General features: G+C 37.9%; 1 protein-coding gene across 1 annotated transcript in view; it reads right to left on the reverse strand.

Moving 5' to 3' along the window:
* Positions 1-23,711, reverse strand: part of LOC134693706 (solute carrier family 2, facilitated glucose transporter member 5-like) — an 82,817-nt gene extending 59,106 nt beyond the window's left edge. The window contains exon 1 of the mRNA XM_063554604.1: positions 23,654-23,711. The gene's annotated coding sequence lies outside the window, so the exon portion shown is untranslated. The remainder of the gene's footprint in view (positions 1-23,653) is intronic.
* Between the last annotated feature and the right edge of the window lie 1,710 nt (positions 23,712-25,421).

Raw genomic sequence — 25,421 nt, forward strand, 5'->3', positions numbered from 1 at the left:
ATATTTTTTTTCAAATTCTCCCTTTTAACTTATTTTCTGAGTTCAGCTAGCTAAAACGAGTAAAATGGCCTTTTATTTTTGAAAATTGGTTGAGTAATGAATATTTTAAGAAGGTTAGCAGTTGACACTGAAACGCGACAAAACTGATTTTAAGAAAGGTGCCAAGTCAAAGTGTAAAATCTTGTCTCTACCTCAATTTTTAGCCAAATCTTAAAAACTGTACCTCTTTTGTCAGTTTTTTAATGTTGAATATCATAATAAGATCTCTGATGATGCAACATTGTACAAAATTTAGCAATTTTAAGCATAACAATGTTTATCTTTATGCTTATTGCATACCAAAGACTTGATTAAAAAAAATTTGTGATAGGGTATCAATTTCTTACATCTGATTTAACTATACATTTAATATATGCCAAAATGTAACATGAAATCTTGATAAAAACAATAATTTGATATATTCGCAAGAAAAAAAAACCAACGCGTTTAATACTTGGGCTACTACATGCAGCCCAATCCATCAGAAGTAAGCGTTAAGCCGATAGAGTACAAATATAAGCCTAGTGTCAAAATGTGTAATTTTGGTTGCTAAGGACTGTAAACAATAAAATTGACACATATTGTCATTGTTAAACACTTAATTTACTCAGAAGTTGATTTTGAATCTAAATATCAATAGATTTGTGGCCTAGAAAGTGTTAAATTATACAATTCTGAGCTTGGTAAGTATGCCATATGGTAGCAATAAACAGTTAGGAAAAAAACTAAAATTTGCCCTTATGATTTTACCATTCCCTTTTCATAGCTTTCTTGCAATATCAAGCTTACTGTTTGTGTCATATATGGGCATATGTATGTAATCAGAATCTTCCATAGATTTTATTTCCAGTATATAAAATGGTAAAATATAATTTCTTTTTGGTGTATCCATGGCAACAATCTGCATTTATTTGTTATAAAATATTGCAAAAAGGGGGGGGGGGGGGGGGGAAGATGTCACATATTTCCCCAAAATTTGGCTAAAAGTAGAATTTCAATCGCTTGAAGTAATACATTTTCTGAAACTGTGTACATATATCATTCAGCAAATCCAATGAAAATCATATGTCTATCGTTTCATTTTTTTGTAAAATTGCGTCAAAAACGTGTAGAAAAAGAGTGTTTGTAAACAGTACATTAATTTCTGGACCCATGGCCGGTCTAGCTATGGAAATACGGACTGTTAAACAGAAAACAGCCCATAAAACATGTAAAAAATAATTTTGATGCTCTTATAAACCATCTTTGAAGGCTAAATTAGCACTCATCTGTCTAAAAATGAATTTTATTACACAATAACTTTCCTATTTGAAAAATCCACAGGGGCCATTATGCGAAACTAAACTCCTAACTGTGTATTGCTACCTTAATAGTAAATATTTTTTTCAAATTCTCCCTTTTAACTTATTTTCTGAGTTCAGCTAGCTAAAACGAGTAAAATGGCCTTTTATTTTTAAAAATTGGTTGTTGAGTAATGAATATTTTATGAAGGTTAGCAGTTGACACTGAAACGCGACAAAAACTGATTTTAAGAAAGGTGCCAGGTCAAAGTGTAAAATCTTGTCTCTACCTCAATTTTTAGCCAAATCTTAAAAACTGTACCTCTTTTGTCAGTTTTTTAATGTTGAATATCATAATAAGATCTCTGATGATGCAACATTGTACAAAATTTAGTAATTTTAAGCATAAAAATGTTTATCTTTATGCTTATTGCATACCAAAGACTTGATTAAAAAAAAATGGTGAAAGGGTATCAATTTCTTACATCTGATTTAACTATACATTTAATATATGCCAAAACGTAACATGACATCTTGATAAAAACAATAATTTGATATACTCGCAAGAAAAAAAACATGCAGCCCAATCCATCAGAAGCAAGCGTTAAGCCGATAGAGTACAAATAAAAGCCTAGTGTCAAAATGTGTAGTTTTGGTTTCCGAGGACTGTAAACAATAAAATTGACACATATTGTCATTGTTAAACACTTAATTTACTCAGAAATCGATTTTGAATCTGAATATCGATAGATTTGTGGCATAAAAAGTGTTAAATTATACAGTTCTGAGCTTGGTAAGTATGCCATAAGGAAGCAATAAACAGTTAGGAAAAAATACTAAAATTTGCCCTTATGATTTTACCATTCCCTTTTCATTGCTTTCTTGCAATATCAAGCTTACTGTTTGTGTCATATATGGGCATATGTATGTAATCAGAATCTTCCATAGATTTTATTTCCAGTATATAAAATGGTAAAATATAATTTCTTTTTGGTGTATCCATGGCAACAATCTGCATTTATTTGTTATAAAATATTGCAAAAAGGGGGGGGGGGGAAAGATGTCACATATTTCCCCAAAATTTGGCTAAAAGTAGAATTTCAATCGCTTGAAGTAATACCTTTTCTGAAACTGTGTACATCATATCATTCAGCAAATCCAATGAAAATCATATGTCTATCGTCTCATTTTTTTGTAAAATTGCGTCAAAAACGTGTAGAAAAAGAGTGTTTGTAAGGCCACACCAATTTAATTTCTTGTTCTACGGATTTTTGGACTCCAAAAATTGGGGCGAGCGAGCGATTTGAAAATTTTAATAAAAAAATATTTAATTTGCAAATTTTTGAGGCGAAGTTTAAAAAGTAAAGGCGAGCGATTATAATTTTTTTTTGTAAACATAAAATAGTGGGTTTTGACTATATTAAAACTTGATTTATCACTTGTACCTGGACATTTCTTTAATTTATGAAGTATTTTTTCCCTGTTCAACAAGAAATAATTGAATAATTAAATCTGGTCTATGTATGTGTGACTGACAATGAGACAATTCTCCATCCAAGTCATAATCAGGTTCAGAACAACCCCTTAATGTTATGAATATCCCTTTTATGAGGGGTCAAAATTAGTTATAATATATTTTTTTTGTAAATACACTTCAAGTACAAAAGGGCTTATATTTTCCCAAAGAACTATAATATTTGGTATTAAATGGTCAAAACATGTGCAAGAATTTTGTAATATTCCTGGACTTTAACCATGTTAACACATTTACTTTAACAGTTTAATATTATTCAAAATAAATGGACCCATCCCTCCTTTAGAAAAGTTGTTTAAAATATAATATATTTCTCCTCTTTTTGAGTAAAAAAATTCTAAGTTGTCAAAGGTTTTGTATAGTAGCACTGTACAAATCCTTAGTATTTCTATTTTCTTTTCTACAACAGTAAACATGGTAAAATGACCCCTTCAAGGCCCTTGTCTGAGGGAGGGTTGGTCCCAACCTGATAATAATAAACATAGGTCAAAGTACGGCCTTTTACACAGAGCTTTGATCAAGACCAACCAGCAAGCTATAAGGGACCACAACTTAGGATTGTACACAATTCGAACAGGAAAACCAACGATCTAAATTATATTTCCAAACGGGAAAATACCAATGAACCACAACAACAAACGATAACTGCTGATCGACAGGTCCATGAATCAACAATGACAGGTGCACAAACCTGCAGCGGGTATGACCGTAACCATACATTATAATTGCAGTTGAAGGCAAATCCTTCAGAAGTTCTTTGTACTTTATTTTAACAACGAACATTTATTTAAAGGGAATATAAGTAAGGGGGAAAGAAACCAACGTTTTGTTCTGTACTGGTATTTCTATTTATATCGGAGCACTCCCGCTTGGAATAAATTGGTTTCATGCTGAAACAAATATTCTCGCAGATATTTACAGTGTTGTGGGGTGCTGATAGGTTTAAAATCGTTATATAAAGGCTAGACTGTGATTTAAAAAAAACATATGTTGAGATCTTTATATAATATTTACAAAAAAACGGTGCAGGAAATGGACATGATTTCCGCTGGTGAAGCGATTTCCCGAAAACGTACAATTGATCGTACTCGAGTCATCCATCGCACAGGAGTATGTTGTTCAACAGCGCTGTCTTACCACAGTCCTACTTCCCAATGATAAACTTTCTGATTGCAGTAGGAGGTAGTGATTGCTCCTGTTGGGGGCGTTGGCACTGTAAGAAATATCTTCGACATTCATTTATTTGAATAAAATAGCGATGAACTTTTGCTTGAAATGTCGTAGGAAGACGGACATAGTAAACCCCAGCAAGGTAATGACCAGGAACGGGCGACGAAGAAAGGTTGGACATTGTAAGGTATGCGGTGCCATGAAGTCTCAGTTTGTTGCTGCAACTTGTGCAGGGTTCATGGACAAACTAATCAACCGATCACCCATGGAAGTTCACCTACCCGGACACAACTTTACCGGGCAAGTGATTAAACTTAGCAAGCGCCTACTCCCTGCAGCACTCATAAAAGCTTGGTAAAAACCCATTTATCGAGTTTACCAGGCTGCATACCACCACGATCTCTATTATGTCCAGCACAAGGATAAAACCGCCCGTTACTCTATCTGTGGCAATTTTATGCTAGCCTCTCTTAACACCATTCCAAAACCTTCCACACACGACAGCATGGACAACAGCATCTTTCGACCAATCATCGATACTAAAACTCGATTTGGTCTGAGTATTTAGAAAATAAAAGTTCGTTGGACCGATGATTTAGCGGAGGAGTTGCACAAACCAGTTCGACGCACGTTTCAAAAACGCGGTGTAGTAGTGTGGTGTGGATGAGACCTGGGCGGCCGACCTTGTTGATATGAGTGTTTTTGCAGGAACAACAAGGAAAATAAATTCAACCGAAGCATTATCGATGACTTCTCCAAAAATGGCTGACTGATACCACTCAAGAAAAAGAAGGAATTGACGGTACGGAATGCCTTCCAAATGGTATTCAAATTGCGTGTGCCAAAGAAACTATGGACAGACAATGGTACTGAGTTTGACAAGGATGTAAAGCAGCTGCTTCAAAAGCATGGTATCGAGCCTAACTCCACCGAGAATGAAGAGATGTCGATTGTCGTCTGACGTTGGAACTGCAACATGTTCAAATACTTTTCAACCAAATCCATGCGCACCTATATCGATGTTCTGGACGATCGTTTTCGCCAGTACAATACCACCAAGCACTTCTCAATCAAGATGACCCCTGTCGCCTCAAGTCACAAGGAGCATGAAAACAAGGTGTATTGGAACCTTTACGGCAGCATACCTCCAATAAAACCACCGCGATTTCGTACTGGCGACAAAAAAAAATGTATATTCGAGAAGGGATACACGCTCCGCTGGACAAAGAAAGTATTCACCATTTCCCTAGTGTTGATCGCACAGCAGCCTGCCTATCGCCTCGAGAATTTTAGCGGTAAGGACATTCAGGTATCTATCTATGAGCCCGAACTTCAAAAGACTGATCAAAACATCTACCGCATCAAAAATGTCTTGCGTAGAAGAACCTTGGGAGGGATGAAAGAGCTTAAAGTCAAGTGGAGGGGTATCCCAAGGAATTCAACTCTTGGGCAAAGCTGCGGATGTGCAATAGACTAGTTCATAAGACTGGAAAAAAGACTGCTGTGTTATCATATAGTTGCACAGGTCCTCCTCATATATGGGATTCGATTCGCGCCGGCTCCTGTCCGTCGAGTGATAAGACTTCACTTTCAATTCGATGGTATTGATTTTCTCTAGAACCGCCATGTTAAGATCCACATAGTTCTTTGCATATACCATCATTTGGTCACTAGTTCATGTGCCGCAAGGTAGACACTTTGCCACTTTTTTCTCGATACCGACAAGGTGTTTTTTCATGTCCTCGAGAGGTATTTCACGATCGCTTCTAGCGCAGCCTCTAGCTCATTATTGTCTTTTATGCCATCTTTCAACTGCCTGGTCACCCACCGTTTGTCACATCATCCTAGCTGTCCTTGGGATATCATAGGCTAGTGATGCGATTGTCGTTAATATCGAAATCTGCACGATCTGCCAGACGGAAATGCGCTATCTTGCATGTGATCCAAATTTATCAATTTATTTAAAGAGCGAAAAGATTGCATTTTCCACGATTTTCCCATTGTCACCATCTTCAACACGAACAGACAAAAGTGACCACACACCACATCCCCTCGCGTCTTCATCAGTTTTGAAAAGGATCTCAGGCTACAAATAGTCTACCATCTCGTCGGGCGTTGGCAATCCATAAGAGTCAAAGTAATACTTTGTCGGTCTGCGCTTTTACCAACACGCCAAGTGCGTTCGTGATCCTTCCAGCTGTCGTGGTTAAGGTTCCACATTTGGTGTGTCACACCTTGGGTAGCAGTGTATCAGGCATGACCGCACCCGACAGTGTTGAGTCATCGTGGTGGTTACAGCCTGCTCGAGTGTTTGAAAGGGTGTTGTAGAGGAGAACTAAATTATGCACCAATATGCCGCTCTTTATTTTTGGTTGACGATTTTGTAGTGGCCACAGGCAAGGGTGCAAATTCCATCGTACATGATATGACGCTTGTCATCGTTGGCTGATAGGACTTTCTTGTGACACTCAAGTGTATATATTTGATGCCTATGACTTTTGATTGTGTATTCATAGTCCAGTAGCTCACTGTGCTTATCAAGGAATCTCTTGTTGTCTTCGAAGGTCATTTTTGACGATGCACTTCTTCAACCCTTTAGCCCTCTTCGCTTCGCGCATGCCAACCTTGGACGCGTATATCTTTGACCGCAATCCAAGACTCAGTCATGGGGACTTTGGCTCATTCATCTTTGAACATTCAAAGAATGTTCCTGCTCAGACCTGCTTCGAATTCGATACCGAGAGTGTGGTCACTTGGATAGTTGGATGTGCCGAAATTCTGCCGCCTGTGTTCGTTAATGCCTTTGTAGACATCTGGAGTTTCGACATTGTAAACGATGCTGTCGGTGTAACAGATGGTTGTCTTGTCACGTAGGTTGGCTTTAAGTACTTGTAAACGTAGTCCGCCATTAAGGTCTTCGATATGTCTAGGTAAATTGGCTTGTCAAATTCTATTTGGTCTGGAAGTTAACCCGGCGATCAAAGTTGGGTTTGGTGACGAGCTTCATCACTTTTTTTCTCGTTGCTAACCATTTTCTATTGTCTTTCCGACATCGCATTGTTCATGAGCTTGAAAAAGAGGTGGCAGCGGTTCTGAGCGCGGTGGTTAGATCAATATAAATCTTCAGGCTCTGGTTAAAACTTATAACTGTGTGGTTTTCTGAAGTTGAGTCTGAGCGCAATGTACTGTTTTAGGCTGACGTAGTGTACTACATAACCTCAGTTTATCTCCGAGGTTTGGCACCAGTTTTTTTACTTTGTTCAGCTGTACAGTTTCCGGGGCCAGCGGGTAGTCATTGTGGTAGTCATGAAGTTCCTTGAGATATTCTAAGTCTAACTCCAATACCAATGCTTGGTCGTCTTCATTGCAAGGGCCTCCAAGGTTGACATTTCTTCGGTGTTAATCCATTCAAAGCCACCGGTCGGTGGAAAGTTGTTCATATCCCATCCATACAGGTTATCGGCATCCGCATACATCAAGTAGTTGTTGGGCTTGTCGGCATAGAATCCTTCGATATAAGGGTTGTTGATTTGTCATACCGCTGCGTCCCACCTCTGATCCATTTTTCAAGCATCAGAATAATGCCAGGGTACGTGAAAAGTTTAGGTTTCACAACTGTTACGGTAGTATGTCGCATCATAGGCAAGTATTGATGCTGTTAGGTACCACGCGGGATCAAGTTCCTAATGCTCCGAGCAAACATCTCTAAAGTTCTTAAACACATCGCACAGAAAGAGAACATCCGTTTTCAGATACAAGTCATGATACTCTCACATGCTGGTGATATCCATCTCTTTTCACACTTGCTATGCGTATTAGTTCATATTCTGCATGGCTTACTCCCTCACCGCTGAGGGTATTGTAGAATGCTTCACTGGGTGGCAACTCGGTCTCCTGGAGTTTTTCAAACCTATCCACATAATTATAAGGGTACACACCTTTTCGCAAGAGTAAACATTCATCAAGAGGGTTCCCGGCTCGTCCACAAGTTTATCATTACCTTCATATATGACTTCCGTGACTCTCTGTGAGCACCCGGCGAGCAAATTGTCATTGTTGACCTCCAGCGATCCAAATTCAATACCATGTCTTGTCAGGGAATAGAACGCTGCCATCAATGATTTTTCTTCTCTCGGTTTCCTCGAGTTGTTTAAATCCATCCATATAATAAACAGGGTACACACTCTGTCGCAAGAGTAAACTTTCGTCCATGGCCGGCACTTCAACTGGTATATCACAGCCTTCGTCCATGTCTGGTGAAGGGGATTTAACATCACTTGACCTCCTTGACTCTCTGTGAACAAACGGCGAGCACCCGGGAAAATCGTTCTGGTGGCACATTGTCCTTGTAAATCACGATACCGCCAATTACAAGTGATTCAACTTCAATGTCCTGTTTTTTTCAAGTAATCAAACGCCATCATAGTGCCTTGTTCTTGAAACTGCAAATTACATAGTTCACCGTACTTCCATCGATGTTGTAGTCGGTGCCCTACATTCCTTTGAATTTTTCGGCTGTTCATAAAGGTCTGGCTGCAATTTAACAATAGAGTCTGTGATATGTCTCATTCTCATGTAAAACTCCTGATACCATTTCGGATCCTTCAGTGAAAGCTTGGCATGCCTCCCATTAATGATGGCCAAAATATGTGCCTTTGCTTCGTCCCAGACATTTCCCGTGCATACGATCTTATCTGCCAGGTATTCTTCGCAATGCAGGCGTCGAGCCCGGCGCAGTTGATACCATTGTCGTGACAGTATCCGGATAGCTATGTAGGTTGGGCACTCCTCGTCTCTTAACCTGCGCAAGGTAGCCCTGTATGAGTGTAAGATGTGCGTTCTTGTCCAGCTTCTTCCCTTTGATAAGCCTGCTTCCCAGCTCAAAATATTCGCGGTGAGACACAATGTATTCTAGCTTACGCCTGTCTATGACCTCGTGCCGTGTGATTTTCCGACCGTTTTCGGACTTCGCGGGTACTAGTATCACCCGGTACAATTCGAGATCCAACGCTCCTCTACCAAATACCTTCTGAGTATTCTTGAAGGCTGCTGATGGACTTGAGTTCACCAAGCTATTCAGGCTCGCACTCATAAAAACGAGATGTACTTTTCCTCCGAATTGAAATGCATGTGAGCTGCCCCGGTGTCGATACCAGGTTCTTAATGAACAGATGACTATCCTACTAAAATGACTAAAAACACAGGTATAAACTTTGGCACTTTGTACTTCAGGTAACACTGGTTATGTGCTGCGCCCCTGTTTTTTCTGGTAAAGTGGCAGTAATCCCTAACCTTGTCCTCACCAAGCGAACAATCAGACAACCAGCGCTGCGTGGTCTCCTGGGTTTCTTGTCCTCTTTCGTCAAGACCATATGCTTCATAAGATAGTTTTAGGTGTAAATGGCCTTGATTTCTTTCTCAAGGCATTCAACAAAGACATGTGCAACATCTTCTCCCGGCTTTTGCATGATATACAGAACCGGTGCTTTGATATATACGCTGTTGTCAAAGCACTTAATGTGGTAGCAGAATCACGAAGGCATGTGCTTTTGGTAGGCTTTCTTATGTGGTTTATCTTTCCTAGTTTCAACCTTCTCGGTTAAACACTAAAGTTCGGTTAAACACTAAAATTCCGCGAACACCACGAAAGGGACTCCTATCGAGTGGGTGTTGTCAAAGGTCTGGTAGGTCCCTTCCATAACAAGCTTGGGCAGCTCGATCTTAACCGCCTTGCGGTTGACGCAACACTCTTTGTGGGTCTCAAGGACTTCTTTAATGTGAACTGGTTCAAGCACCTGTAGCATAGCTGGGTCTCACCATTGTGGTCCGAAGTCTGGCTCGACACTAGCCAATACTTTTTTTTATCAGCAGCAAGTAGATGTCTCTCTCCCACTGTTCGGTAACGTCTGATATGCGCAGCGGGTATACTTCATTGTCGTTAATTTATAATACATTGACTGTCAGGGTTGAATTGACCTTCTTACCAATACCCTTAAGGCTGACCGAAAACTACACCTTTTTTCCAGATTGAGCTCTTCCTGTCACGGTGGTACTGTGTTACCATGTCTGTATGTTTTGGGTCTACCTCGTCATGGCGCAAGGCCGAAAGTATGGCCCACTTAAAACATTCCTCATCGGGGTTTTTTCATATTGTTTACAGCCTTCTTGGCTCCGGCAAGTCAATGTACTGTGACTGTCCCAGCGGCCGGTGTTTGTTGATATTGACTTGAAGTTTTACAATTGCTTTCAATGTTCAGTCACTTTTTTCCGAGGTTCACTGGGCAATCTTTACTCCGATCTTTTCGTCCATCTAATCAAGGGTTTCAGCCAAGATCGTGGCCTCGGTGAAAATCTCGAGTGAAAGTATCCCTTGTTCTCATCATCTGCATTACCTGTTGGATTAATCAGGTACAGTGTAGCACCGTATTGATTTTTGCTCCTTTCAATGTCCAATCTGTTTTAAGTTCCTCCAGTGACATCTGAGAGACGTCAATGAAGGTCTACACATCCATATCAATAATGGGGATCATCTTCCAGGTAGTAAATACCTCTTTCAAGGCTTTCGTTGGCGGGTGCACTATCGGCAGCCTGCTAACACCTTTCAACCCAATTTTTTTTGCCTGGGTATGAATCGTCTTCCTCCTGGGTTTCGGACGACGCTGACATTTAGGATTGGTTTCTTGTTTCAATCAACTCAACCAACTGATCATTTCGCAAACCGGGAGTACCATCAAATGTGGTTCAATTTGGCAATACCTCTCACGGCTTTGACATTTTCAACATCTTTCTCAATGTCCGCTACTGGATCCATGTCTTCATCCCAACAGTAAAAAAGATCAATTTAGGTTACCCCAACAACCACCCCAATCCAATTTTTTAGACACATTTTTTTCGGTCCTAAAAATCATATCTTAACACTGTCAATCCTACCGTCCGTGAAAGTAGTGGTAATCATACCCAGTGCGCCTGGATTTTTTCATACCATAGCTTTCAATTTGCACAGTTCCATTGGACTATACCCCAAATCTTTTAAAAGCTGTCAAAAATTCCCTACGGCAATACTTTTTTTACTCACTAGAAGCAAATGATAGGTAATGATCTAAGGTCCAATGGGCCAAAAGGCCCAGGTGGGACACCTAATGATGTTTTTTCCCCTAGGGACAAAAGTTAGATTAAAAAAAAATGCCGTACCCCAATTTTTAAAAGAGTGAAAAAAATCACTACGACAATCCTTTTATAGCCACTAGGGGGAAATGGTAGGTAATGGACTAGGGTCCAATGGGCCAAAAGGTCCAGGTGGGACAATTCATAGTTTTTTTTCACCATCAGTCTAAAGTTAGATTTTTTTTTAAAATGCCTTACCCAAATTTTTAAAAGAGTAAAAACAATTCCCTACGGCAATACTTTGTTAGACACTAAGTGGAAATGATTGGTAATAGGCTAGGGTAAAATTGGCCAAAAGGTCCAGGTGGGGCAACTCATAGTTTGTCTTCACCATAAGTCCGAACTTAGGTCTTAATGGTCAAACATGCCTACCCCAAATTTTCAAAAGTCTGTCAAAAATTTCCTACGGCAATATGTGTTTACCCACTAGGTGCAAATGATAGGAAACGGTCTAAGGTCCAATGGGCCAAAAGGCTTAGGTGGGACAACTAATGGTTTGTCCTCACCATGAGTCCAAGGTAAGATTTAAAAAAAAAATACCTTACCCAAATTTTTAAAAGAGTAAAAACAATTCCCTACGGCAATACCTAGTTAGCCACTAGGTGGAAATGGTTGGTAGTTGGCTAGGGTATAATTTGCCAAAAGGTCCAGGTTGGGCAACTCATAGTTTGTCTTCACCATAGGTCCGAACTTAGGTCTTAATGGTCAAAGATGCCTACCCCAAATTTTCAAAAGTCTGTCAAAAATTTCCTACGGCTTTACTTTTTTACCCACTAGGTGCAAATGATAGGTAATGGTCTAAGGTCCAATGGGCCAAAAGGCTTAGGTGGGACAACTCATGGTTTGTCCTCACCATGGGTCCAAAGTAAGATTTAAAAAAAAATGCCTTACCCAAATTTTTAAAAGAGTGAAAAAAAATTCCTACGGCAATACTTTTTTAGCCACTAGATGGAAATGGTTGGTTATGGGCTAGGGTCCAATTGGCCAAAGGGCCCAGGTGGGAAAAGTTTACCATAGGTCCAAAGGTAGGTTTCTTTTATAAATTGCTAATTTATATTTTCCGTGCACACCATACATTAAGTACAACAAATAAACCTTTCGTATAATAAATGTAAGCGCGTTCCGCTTGTTCAGAAGTAGAATCTTTTGTCAAAACAAATTTGTCTGACAAAAAAATTGCAAAGCACGAGTGCAATTATCTATTCTTGAACTGCAAAACTATTGATAGTTTTAAGAACTACTTGACAGGATGCCGAAACTATGGAAAGCTATTTCTTACAAAATCACAAAATTAATTTCTTATGGAAAAGTCGACGCCACGTAACAACAATTTTGCCAGCATTTTAATACTTGTATAGCTATTTACTATTCTTCACACACTATTAAAAATTGCGCGCAGCACGCTGTTTGGTATATGAAAAGCGAATTAAGTAATGAACAGGAAATTCCATGTTAATTAAAAAAAAACATTCATCAATTTAAATAGTGGTTTCGGCTGCTCACTAATATATAAAAACAGATTATTTTGTGATTATATGATTGATAAAAACATTTAAAGTACGTTTGAATCTTATGCAACCTTTTTGGTTTATAAACATATCTGAAAACTGGCTGCTAGCAAAGTGGCTGCTAACGATTGGCTGCTAGCTTGAAACAAATTCTTATTACAGAGTAATAATTCTTCAACAAATCTATTTACAAAATACTTTTTCCGATCACCTGACACCCATTGATTACATTGTCAATATTTTTTTATTTTTCTCACAAAAATTTCACTATCAATTTATTCACATAGTATTACTGTTAAACGAAATTAAAATTAAACACATTGTTCTTTTAAAGAGTAAGTCCCTGAATCTGAAATAGTTCTTGTCAAAACTTAACATCTGTGTTATACGGTAAACAAATTAATATAATTGTAAAATGCCATAAAACACAATTTATTAATGCTCATAAAAAATACACAATTGGTCTGCACGTGGTGGTGGTTTAGACTGTACCACCTTCTTTGTGTGTTCATCTAAGTGTTCAAATGGAATCCTCAACGCATTGTGTGCCGGTTCACCTTTAAATTGCACACGGTATTCAGTTTTTCCATTTATTTTACGTTGAGACAAAATTCTCTTAACTTTATAATAAGTGTCTGATTGGGTCGTAAATTCATCGGACGAGTTTGTATCTAAAGTTGAAAGTTGAAAACGAATAGGACGTTTTCGAGTTCGTGTTGAACGTCTGACAACCGGTTGAGTCTGTGGTAACGGTGGGATAGCTTCTGTATGTTCATATGTTAGAATTTTGCCAGAAGATGGTTCTTTAAGATTCACAATGTGAGGTGATTTTATAGCGTTTACGATAAAGGGTCCACTGTATTTTGGTTGAAACTTTCGTCCTGGGCCACTTGGATCTTTAAGCATATATACATGGTCTCCAACAGATAAAAACAACGGATTAGTCTTTTTGTTATATCGACCCGTCATAAGTTCTCCTGATCGTTGTGCATTTGTTCGAATTTCTTCTGTAAGGCAGCAACCAAAGCATTTGTGAATTTCAACCATTCACGCTCGTGCAAATGTAATGCGGAATTGCAATCTATTTCGTCGTTTAATTGTTCATCTTGTGTCTTAACTTTCAAATGGTCAAATTCATGTAAAACATTGTCTTTAGTATCGCAATTATGAGCATTTTCATTCATCACATAAGGACTATCTATGGCTTCCAACGGTTTTAACAGTCATGCTTATAGTGTCTATGTTGTTTAGTTCAAAACGTTGATCTTCAGTAATACATTCAATTTCCACCTTTGCTACGCCCTGAGCATCGGCGGAATGTTTACATTTTTGTTGCAACGTCGGTTTCAAAAGCGCAGTTGTATCTTCACACGGAGAATCGAAACATTCTAATTCAATATGATTCGCTTCATCCTCGGTGTGCTCAATCGGGCTTTATGTAGGCAATGTTAATACTGTACTAATGCACTGTTTTTCGCTAAATTTTGGAGAAATATATTCATCTTCGGAATCGGCTGTATATCTTGCGTCAAGATCGGTTTCTTCTGTTTCAAAGTCGATAAAGTTTAAAGTTTGTGTAATTGTTCTCAACGGGATTCGAAATACTGATTTGTCCAGTCGTTTCCTGAACATACTGGAAAAAGAGGTCATCTTCCGCCGGACTTGAGTTCTCACCGGACACATCACTTCCAATGCATCCTGTACTTGCATTTGCGCGACGTAACGAATTGGTTTGTAACGAATTTCGAAATTGTACTGTTAAAATATTGCTAGCCAACGATCATATATCTCACACACAACGATGAATTTATTGCCTCTTAGGTAACTTGAATAATCAGTAACGCTTGTAACCACTCCTAATAGCTCGAGTTTAGTTGGACCGTATGACCTTTGTCAATGATTTAAAGCTTTCGAACGAAAACGGACTACTTTAACTTTTTCAATGCTTTTATTTTCATCAGGATGTTTTTGGTACAACATATATCCTATCCCGTTTGAAGATGAATCAACGGCAAAATAAAACGGAAAGCTAAATTGAGGAAGGTCTAAGATTTCCGAGTTGAGACGTGTTTTAAGTTCATTTAAAGTCGTTTCTTGTTCTTCGTTCCATTGAAATAAGGCGCCTTTTTGCAATAATTTTGTCAATGATTGAGTTATTTCACTATTGCTCGGTATAAACTTTCGGAACCATCCAAATTAATTTAAAGCTCTGAGGAGTTCTTTTAAATTGCGAGGTGACGGATATGTTTGTAAAGCTTGGACACGATCTGGGGCGGTTTTATTTCTCCTGACGAAATGTAGTGTCCAAGAAATATACATGACTGTTCTGCAAATTGACACTTTTTTGGGTTCAGTTTAAGACCAGCACTCCTAAAGCGATTGAATACATCGGTCAAATTATTAAAATGTTCTTGAAATGTCTCGGAACAAATTAACACATCGTCCAAATAGCAAAGACATGACCTGAAAGTTAGTCCAGACACAACTTTGTCCATTAAAAGTTGAAACGAGTTCGGTGCTGAGCTACGTCCCATAGGTAATCGATTAAATTTGTATGTCCCAAAACATGTATTGAAAGCCGTATATTTCTAACTTGAAGGGTCTATTTTCATTTGGAAAATCCGGAACTCATGTCAATGGATGTTATGAAATTTGGTTTTCTTTGTGAAAAAGATTCTGTTCAGTCTTGTAAATCCGGTATATTATATGAGAAGATTTTACACTGAGAATTTAGATATCTGAAGTCGCAGCAAAAACGAAATTGCGAAAGACTGGAGTCTTTGTCATATGGAGGTCATTACTTTGTTCCATGTACACGCTTAGTTACTAGCACAATCGAACTTGTTATCGGTATGTCTTCATCTTGAAATACAGGAGACATAATTCCTTGCTCAAGCAAATTGTCCAAATGATGCCTTAAAACGTCTTTTTTATCGGGCGACAAACGATAAGGTTTCTGATACTTCGGTTTGGCATCAGGTTTCAACAGTATTTTTATGTTTAACTAAATCCGTGAATCCTAAAGCAGGATCTGACTTTGTCACAAAAATGTCTTTATTGCAGTACAAAGCTTGTGTAAATCGTTACGCTGAATTTTCAAACAGAACAGAAAAATCACAATAAAATCCGTGATTTCACTGTTAAACGTGTTGTTATTGTCAGATTGTACAGTAGAATCAAGCTTACCCGGGTCACTTTTACTATTTACACCATTTGTATCGTTTATCAAATTCACGTTTTGAACGCAATGATCTGTAGTATCGTTAAACGGAAGAAGCAAGTGTTCAGATGTAATTTCGTCAAACATAGCTAATGTTTTTCCTTTATACAAGTCAATACTACAACTGTTTGAATTTAATATTTTAATTGAAATAAGTCTACCTTTTGACACTGAAACGACTTCTTTAGAAATAACCAATCCTCTAGATACAATATATTTACTGGACGTACAAATTCCTTTTTTTCAATAATAAATATTTGACGGAACTTTCCCCCGTATAATTGTCTCTGTATGTAGTAAAATCGTTGTCCTTTTTGTACAATATACATTTGATGCTTCTGGAATAGCGGTCATTTCACTAAAATCAATCACCATCTTTTTCGCAATTAAATAGTTTGTTCCAAAAAAATAGGATGTGATGACATTTTCGAAAAAATAAGTAAAAACCAGGATGATTGGCTCTTGAAATATTCATTTGTACGTAAGCCGTACCAACAACTTCAATCTTTTGACTGTTAGCTAAAACAATAGACTCACGAACATCTGCATTAAAATCTGATTTCTTACTATACGGCAACGAATTATAAAGTTGTTCTGAAAAAACGTTCACTGAACTTCCTGTATCAACCAATGCAGAAACTTTCAAAGAATCAAAACGAACAGTTAAATATAAAAATTTAGAGTCCGAAGAATTAAAGGAATCAGTACCAGAATCATTTTCGGATGACGTATTACATCATTTTCATCAGTATACAATGTCATATTCTCAACACAAAAATCTTTATTTACATTCATACATTAATTTACACCAGATCTAGATATACTCCGAATTCTTAAAGCACTTATGGACGGTCTCCTAGGGGAGCGTGCTGTGTGGCCTTCTGAAATTGACCGCATTCGTTTGCCGAATGTCCCATCTGTCTACATATTTGGCATTGCATGTTTGTGTCATTGTGTTGAACTGTTTGCAAAGCAACGTGTCTATTTTGAGAGCATAACTGGCATATGTTTTGAGGAGGGAGATTTTCCCGTACCGTTCAAATTACAATTTCTTTTGAAATGTCCTGTTGCATTACATTTATAGCAGGGCAAATTTCGGCGTGGTGCGCTTGGATATGTGTTGTGAGAAAACTTATTGTTACACATCGGTCGTTTAACATTGTAGTCTGTTTGTTTTTGTGTTTTCATGTCACTCACAAGATTGGTCAGCTAATTCATTTGAGATCTTAAACTCGAAATTTCGGATTGGCTTGCTGAAATATTTCGTTCGGCGGCAACTGTATTTTCACATTCCCTGTATTTATACGCCTTTTTTAAGCTAGTGTTAATGCTTCTGATGCATCTTTTGGTTTACCTGTGCGGACATAAAATTAATGCAAGTTTGTCAGGCAACCCATCAACAAAATTTGACATGACTTCGTGTTCAGGTTTGGAAAGCAAGTCCGCTTTTTCTACGCGCTGACAATAAAAATCTTCAATCTCTTGTCCGGGGTTTAATTTCAAACTATTGAATAACTGATTTTCAATAATTTCCCAGTTGAATTTAACATATTTAGCGTTAAAAAGTTCTTTAATAGTTTGCCAGTCTAAATCAGAAGTTAGTCCGTTGTTGCATGTTAGCGCGGGGCCCTGAAGATGGAGGTGGAATGCTGCTAGAATTTTGGCATCATCAAACTCATGGAGAGTGGCAAAGGATTCAAATTATTTCATAAATTTTGGGCCATTGTCTATGGGGTATCCGGAAAACTTTTTACAGGAGGCTAATTTGTCCATAATGTTTTTCTTTGGTGGTTTGCTTTTATTAGGTTTATCGGTCAAAGAATAAGGTAAATCATTGAAGGCAGGTATATTTGCGGAATCATGGTTTATCGATGTTGTAAGGTATTTGTTTACAAAAGTGTTGTCTAGAATTGTTATATCTCGATACGAAGGGTTTTTGTACAAGTCTTCCTCACTGTCACTGTTCCTTACTTCATTATCATCCCAATCGTAATACATCGACATTATAATAATCAGTTTAAAGTCTACCAATGATTTTCCATAAGCTATTTACGCAAGAAATATCAATACTTGCACGTGTCCGACCACATGGCCGCCTTCCCACTGGTGTTAATTTCACGGGATCGTGCTTATATAGATGTTGGTTTGTTATAAGTAATGTGTATAAATGTTCTTACTTAAAACCGGGTTCCTCCACCATTTTATGCTTTTCTCTGGCATAAGTAATTAAACTAAAGTATGATAATCATGTTCTATTCTTCAAAAACACATCCACATGCAATGGTTACAATAAATCAAGAGAAAAAATAAGAGAATAAGCTAACATATAATATAATTACGGAATGCAATCCGCATATGAATATTCCAAATACTGGTTAAGGAGGGATAACTCTCATAAAATTATGTTAACTTTTCCAAACGTCTTGGTCATACCAAACTGACATATAACAGTCATTTGACAGTTGTTCCATTCCCTGAAAAGTGCTGTTCGGAGCTTGACTAGAGTTTCCGATGGATATTGACTATTTCTGATACGTCGTCTAAGTTTGTTCCAAAGATGTTCAATTGGTGATAAATCTGGAGACATTGCTGGCCAAGGCAACACACGAATATGGTTATTCTCCAAAAAGGTCATCGAAATGTGTGCCACGTGACAAAGGGCGTTGTCCTGCTGAAAAACGTGGTTAAAACGATGTATTCGGAGAAACTGGAGAACAACTGGAGCCAGTATTTTGTCCCTATACCTCGTTGCATTTAGGTTACAAACGATGAATTTGAGCTCGGTGCGTTCCTGGTAGGTAATTCTGACCCATACCATGATTCCGCCACCACCAAACCGAACTGTTTCCTGCACGCACGAATCAGAAAATCGTTCACTGTGTCTCCGGTAGACCCTGGCTCTGCCGTCGCTAAATTTCAAGTTGAATTTAGATTCATCGGTAAAAAGAACCTGTCTCCATTTTTGCCTATCCCATTGAATCCGTACCCGTGTCCATTGAAGTTGCGCCATCCTGTGACGCTGCGTAAGAATAGATCCATTCAATGGACGACGAGTTCTTAGACCAACTTGACGCAACTTGTTTGAGTAGATATTCTGTTGAAATGTCTTCCGTGAGTTTGTCGTGCAGTTTGTGACGCGTTTATAAATCGATTCCGGAGAGGAATGATGTGGATGTGTCTGTCTTGATGTAACGTCGTTTCACGTGGCCTGTCACTACGGGGGCGATCATTTGTTGTGCCAGTATCTCTAAGACGAGTCTTAAGCCTTGCAATAGTCATTCTAGAGGCATTAAAATGATTTGCAACCTGCACTTGAGTCATTCCTGCTGCAAACATCCAATTTAGCTCGTTCTCTCTCATTTTGGCGTAGCCGGGTCATTGTTTTACGTGTAACTTTTTTAACTTTTAAATGCGACCTTTTGTTAACAATCGTGTTCGACACAATAAATGACAAAAAGGACAACTCGATTCCAACTCTATACATGTAAATTTTTGAAAAAATAGTTATTTGTTTGAAATAAGAAAATGACGTCACGTCATTTCCGATATTTCTATAAATGAGAAGATTTGGATAGATAAACCATTCAGGTTACTAGTTTTAATCATGAAAATATTTGAAATCAATTTATGTGATATTTTCAAATTAAAAACCAATGTAACGTCTCTTATGAGAGACCCATTGAGCAGGACAAAACGGTAAAAACTCGGCTAATCAAACGGACTTTGACTGGAAAAACGGCAGAAACTAACTGTCATTGTGGGAAGGTTTGCAAGAACTTAAAAGGTTTGAAGATACACCAGTCAAGAACTAAGTGCGGATCTGGGAAGCAGCAAAGGGAACGCACAGTTGATGAGACGAGGGAGGACCACAGCCAGGAAGCACACCACAGTGCTGAGGATTCTTACCTAATGATGCTACTCAGAACAATGAGGAGGAGCAATGGAATCAAATCCAGCAGAGAACAGCGACACCTTCAGCAGACAGCAGGAAAGAGAAGATACAATGGCCACCAACAGATGATTGGAGATGGGAGATCTTTGATGAAGACCTAGACAAGATCTTGGATATTAGTTTACACACTTGATTGAATGAGTTAAGATCAATACTGAGGGAAAGAAAAAACAATCTACAAAGAGCAGACAGAATCAGAAAAGCAAGGAGAGAAAGAGGGAAGAAGAGAGCATTTTGTTGCCAACCCCTAAAAGTTTACCAAAGCAACACTGGACGGAACAAAGGCGGGTTCAGTAAAAAGCACGAAAGAGGAAGTGGAAAAACATCTATCAGAGACTCACAGCGACGAAAGGCAGTGGGAACATCTAGGTAACTGCGATAGGATAGAAAATGTACCACAACCAGAAATACCAATGAACACAAAGGAACCAACATGGAAAGAAGTGTCAGATGTAGTGAAGAAAGCCAGGTCTGCATCATCACCAGGAGCAAATGGCATCCCGTACAAGGTATATAAGAAGTGCACAAAAATTTTGAAACACCTGTGGAGGCTACTGAAAGTAGTTTGAAGGAAAGGGAAGATACCATCATGCTGGCAGAAAGCAGAGGGGTGTTTTATTCCAAAAGAAGAAAAATCGGAGGACATCACCCAATTTCGGACAATTTCCCTTCTAAATGTAGACGAAAAGATCTTTTTCTCTATTATGGCTAGAAGGATGACATCATATATGACAGATAACAACCATGTAGACACTGCAGTACAGAAGGGCGGAAGACCAGGATTCTCAGGATGCATTGACCATACGAGCATCATTTCACAACTTATTCAAGAGGCCAAGGTAAACAAGAAAGGTCTAACAGTAGTATGGCTAGATTTGGCCAATGCCTATGGTACTGTTCCTCGCATGCTGATACAACAATCACTAGATCATTACCATATTCCCGACCACTTTAAGAAAGTGATAAGAAGTTATCTCAGTGGGATTGAGCTGCGATTTACAACAAGCACATTTACAACAACATGACAGAAACTTCAAAAAGGAATAGTTACTGGATGTACAATCTCAGTTATCTTGTTTGTCATGGGAATGAATATTGATAATACTAAAATAACGAGATCCAATTTGTCAGCCGTCATCGGGTAAAAACGACAAATCAAAGAATTCAACTTTATATATAGCTAATATAGGACAATGGTATAGATTGAAAATTACACCACTCCAGACCCTTTTGTTTTCCATATAAATAATACTGCCAATAATTATCAAGTTCCGGGTCGAATCCGATACCGATACCAATAGAATATTCATCTGTTACCTATTACCTTATATGTACGTTCCGCATCTGACAGGCGCACCACCAAACGGTCTATTTAGGATTTTGCTATATACACGGGTCATAATCACAGGGTTGACACTACTAAATTCAATCATTGTCAAATTGGTCCCTATTGTAGTATTTTAATCAGTAAGACTTTCTAAGATAGCAATACGAATTTTAAAAATCTGGACTTAAAATAAAACATATAGGTACAGTTTTCAATTTATAAGCGGACATGACGTAAAATAGCAAATAAAAGAATTCAACTTTATTTATAACTAATATAGGACAATGGTTTAAAAAATACTCCATTCCAGGACCTTTTGTTTTCCAAATAATTAATATTACCAATAATTGATAAGTTCCAGGTCGACGGGTTCAAAGCTTACGCATAGTTATATACTTTAATTCAGTCACGGACCCGCGATATCACGGGTGTGTTCTAGTGATTATTAAATTTGGAGAGAGAGAAACTAGAGGCCCGAAAACATCAACTGAGATCAGGCAACCACCAAATAGAGGGTTCATGGACGATTTAACCTTCACTACAGATACCCATGTCCAGGCTAGATGGGTATTAAAGGCTTTGGAAGAGACAGTAACATGGGCAAGGATATCTTTCAAGTCAAAGAAGTCTACAGCTCTAATTATAAGGAAAGGGAAGAGAGCACATCAAGTTGAACTGAAGGTGCAAGGAGAAGTCATTCCATCAAGAATTGACAATCCCATCATGTGCTTAGGAAAATGGTATGATGACTCTTTAAGTGACAAAAACAATATCAAGAGAATTGAACAACATGTTTCAGAGGGAATGAGGAACATCGACAAGACAGGTCTACCAGGGAAATGAAAGGCACAATTATACCAACATGGACTCCTGCCAAGGATATCATGGCAACTTATGCTGTACGAAATTACATTGACAACAGTTGAAAAGCTTGAAAGAACTATCAACAGACATCTAAGGAAATGGTTAAGTGTCCCTCCAAGTTTAACAACTGTAGGACTGTACAGCAGGACCGCAAAGTTGCAGCTACCATTTAAATCTGTAGTGGAAGAATTCAAAGTTGGCAAAAGTCGCCTTGTGATTACACTGAAAGAATCTAGAGATGACAAAGTAAGAACAGCAGGTATCCAAGTAAGAACAGGACGAAAATGGTCAGCATCAAAAGCAGTTTCAGAGACAGAGAGTAGATTGAGGCATAAAGATGTCGTAGGAACAGTGGCAGTAGGACGACAGGGCCTTGGTACATCAAAAAGTTGCTACTGGAAGAATGCTAACACCCCAAAAAGACGAAGTTTGATCCAAAGAGAGCTAAAATCTAGAGAAGAAGAAAACAAACAAGCAAAGAAATTAAAAATAGGGAGCCAAGGCGCTTGGTCGAGATGGGAATTGGAACTACGATCGATCCCTTACATGGTCAGATATATGGCGATATCCGCAATACCAACTGCATTTCCTTCTGAGATCAGTGTATGATGTGTTACCGACACCTTCAAATCTGCACAGGTGGAAACTTTCAGAAACATCATACTTTCCCTTGAGCGGAAACAGAGGAACTCTACAACATGTTCAAAATGATATAAAGATGAATAGCCATGGATTGTATTACAATCTGGACAAAATTTCATTCAAAGAAATATATAATATTTTAATTATATCTAATAAAGAGCTCCCAGTAGGATTCTATGTATGGAAAAATCATTTCACTTTTGATAACGTTACTTATTTTATAAAGAAGAACCTTATTTTTACGTTCCATTTTTTAAAAGATAACAGAATGAAAATGTTTAGATGGAAATTACTGCATAATATTACAGCAATTAATTCTAATTTGCACCGCTGGAAAATATCTGATAATCCAAATTGTGTGATTTGTTCCAAATGTGATAACTATAATCATTTTTTCTTTGAATGTAAATGGGTAAAAAATTATTGGTCAATAATTTATGACATATTTATGTATTTCAGTATAGACCAACATGTCTTTTGTCTTAAAAATCTTGTGCTTGGATATAAAATTAAAGATATGGAATATAATTCACTTAATCATGTCATAACAATGATTTGTTTTGTGATTTATAAATGTTTTTATTTATCAGAAAAGAGAACTAAATTTGTGAACATGTTGTCAGTTCTAAAAAATGAGATTGAAACACAAATGTTATATTATCCAGAAAGTCTATTTTTGATAAAAATTTCAGAGGAAAATGTCCAAACTTTGATTATATCTATTTTTGGGAGAATTAGATCTAATATAAATACTTCAGTCAGTATTTTTAAAAATAACAAAGAATCAATCAATCAATAATTTACAAATCAATCAAGATCAGGGGTCAATAGCTCCTTCTTTGATCTCTTCAATATTTATATTTCATTAATACTTACCAGAAATAATCGATTATTATAAGTTTCGAAATTTACACATTTGATAAGTCACTTGATGACTGCAATAAATTACTCACCACTTTATGAAATTATTCGTCTAGCCATGAGGTCGACCATGCTTGATCATTCTTGATCATTCTACTTTCGGTTAAACTAGTTTTATATAATCAAAACAAATGACGGACAAAAATCCGTCTTTTGGTTTTTTATTATTATAATTTATTTCTTATATGATTGTTTATATATATAAGATCACTGAATAATATGTATGTATTGTGTGCTCGTATGAATACTTTGTAAAATGCAACTAACAAAAGATATAAATATAAAGTACATATTTTGCTAATCAAATCCCCTGGTTTTATTAGCAATTAACAACACAGGGAGGAACCTTAGCGTCATCGTTGTAGCGCTAAGGGACATTGTTCACAACCAGGAATGAAATAAAATATTTAAAGTTGAAAAAAAAACAAAAAAAACCAACATGTTCTTTCAGGGTGCAATATCGCTCTTACATAGGGGAGATATACATGGCGACACAACCAAGTACTCCAGGAACTCGCTGAAGTCATAGAGGAACAGAGGGAAGATGCAAAACACATTAGAGACAAACCTATCAATATCCAGTTTGTGAAGGAGGGTTAAGTATGCCAAAAAAGTAAAAAGAACATATCAGGAATGCTAAATCAGGCGAAGCATTGGCAGTTAGAAGTAGATCTAGGAAAGAAGATGCAATTTCCTGATATTGTACCAACTAACCTAAGACCAGACATGGTCTACAAGCAGTAAAAAGGTAGTAATCGTAGAGTTGACAGTTCAAATGAAAGAAAGAGGGCAAAATATGATGGACTGCTGGCAGAGTGCAGAGATAGAGGATGGCAGACATGGAACTTTCCTGTTGAGGTTGGCTGCAGAGTCAGTGTGGAGAATGTTTTCTGCAGTTGGAGTGACTGGCCAGAATAGAAGAGCAGCAATCAAGAAACAAACTGGGCCAAGCAGCAGAGAAAACATCTTGCTGGATATGGATGAAGAGAGACAGTAGTAGCTGGAAACCCACCACCAATGCGCAGTTACTGATCACCACTGTGGACCTCATCCTGAGAGTGTACCGAGCTAGGGGTCGAAACACATGATAACGGATGGCCTCGGCTGAGGACATTGATGGTGTTTGCAGTAATTCCACCAGTACTGTATGTAAGTAGCCTGGTAAATGTTATTCCAACACTTAAATTTTTCTAATTCTTTTAATTGCGTGGCTATTTAATGACCATTTTTGTTTAAAGCCCGGATTTGCATCCTTCATTCTAAAAGAGGGACGAAAGATACCAAAGGGACAGTCAAACTCATAAATCTAAAACAAACTGACAACGCCATGGCTAAAAATGAAAAGACAAACAGAAAAACTATAGTACAAATGACACAACATAGAAAACTAACGAATAAACCCCACAAACCCCACCAAAAACTGGGAGTGATCTTGGGCGCACCGGAAGGGTAAGCAGATCCTGCTCCAAATGTGATACCCGTCGTGTTGCTTGTGTGATTACAAATCCGGTAAATAGTCTAATTCGGTAGGTCACATTCATGAAAGGGAAGGGGATTGTAGTTACGACGTAAGGAACATATCCGATATCATTTGTGAAACGGTTATTTCATAACGGTCAACCAACTCTAAAGTACGTTTTAATTCCTGCATAGATCACAGTACTTATCAAATGTTTTGTGTTACACGTCAAAGCAATTAACAAAGCAAACAATCCACACACGCACAAAAAGGCATCTAGAGGATACATATATATCTTTCGTCCGGCAACACGTATAAACCACAGTTACCGTAAATTATAT

Source organism: Mytilus trossulus, chromosome 12 (assembly GCF_036588685.1).
Source record: "Mytilus trossulus isolate FHL-02 chromosome 12, PNRI_Mtr1.1.1.hap1, whole genome shotgun sequence".
Taxonomy (NCBI): Eukaryota; Metazoa; Mollusca; class Bivalvia; order Mytilida; family Mytilidae; genus Mytilus; species Mytilus trossulus.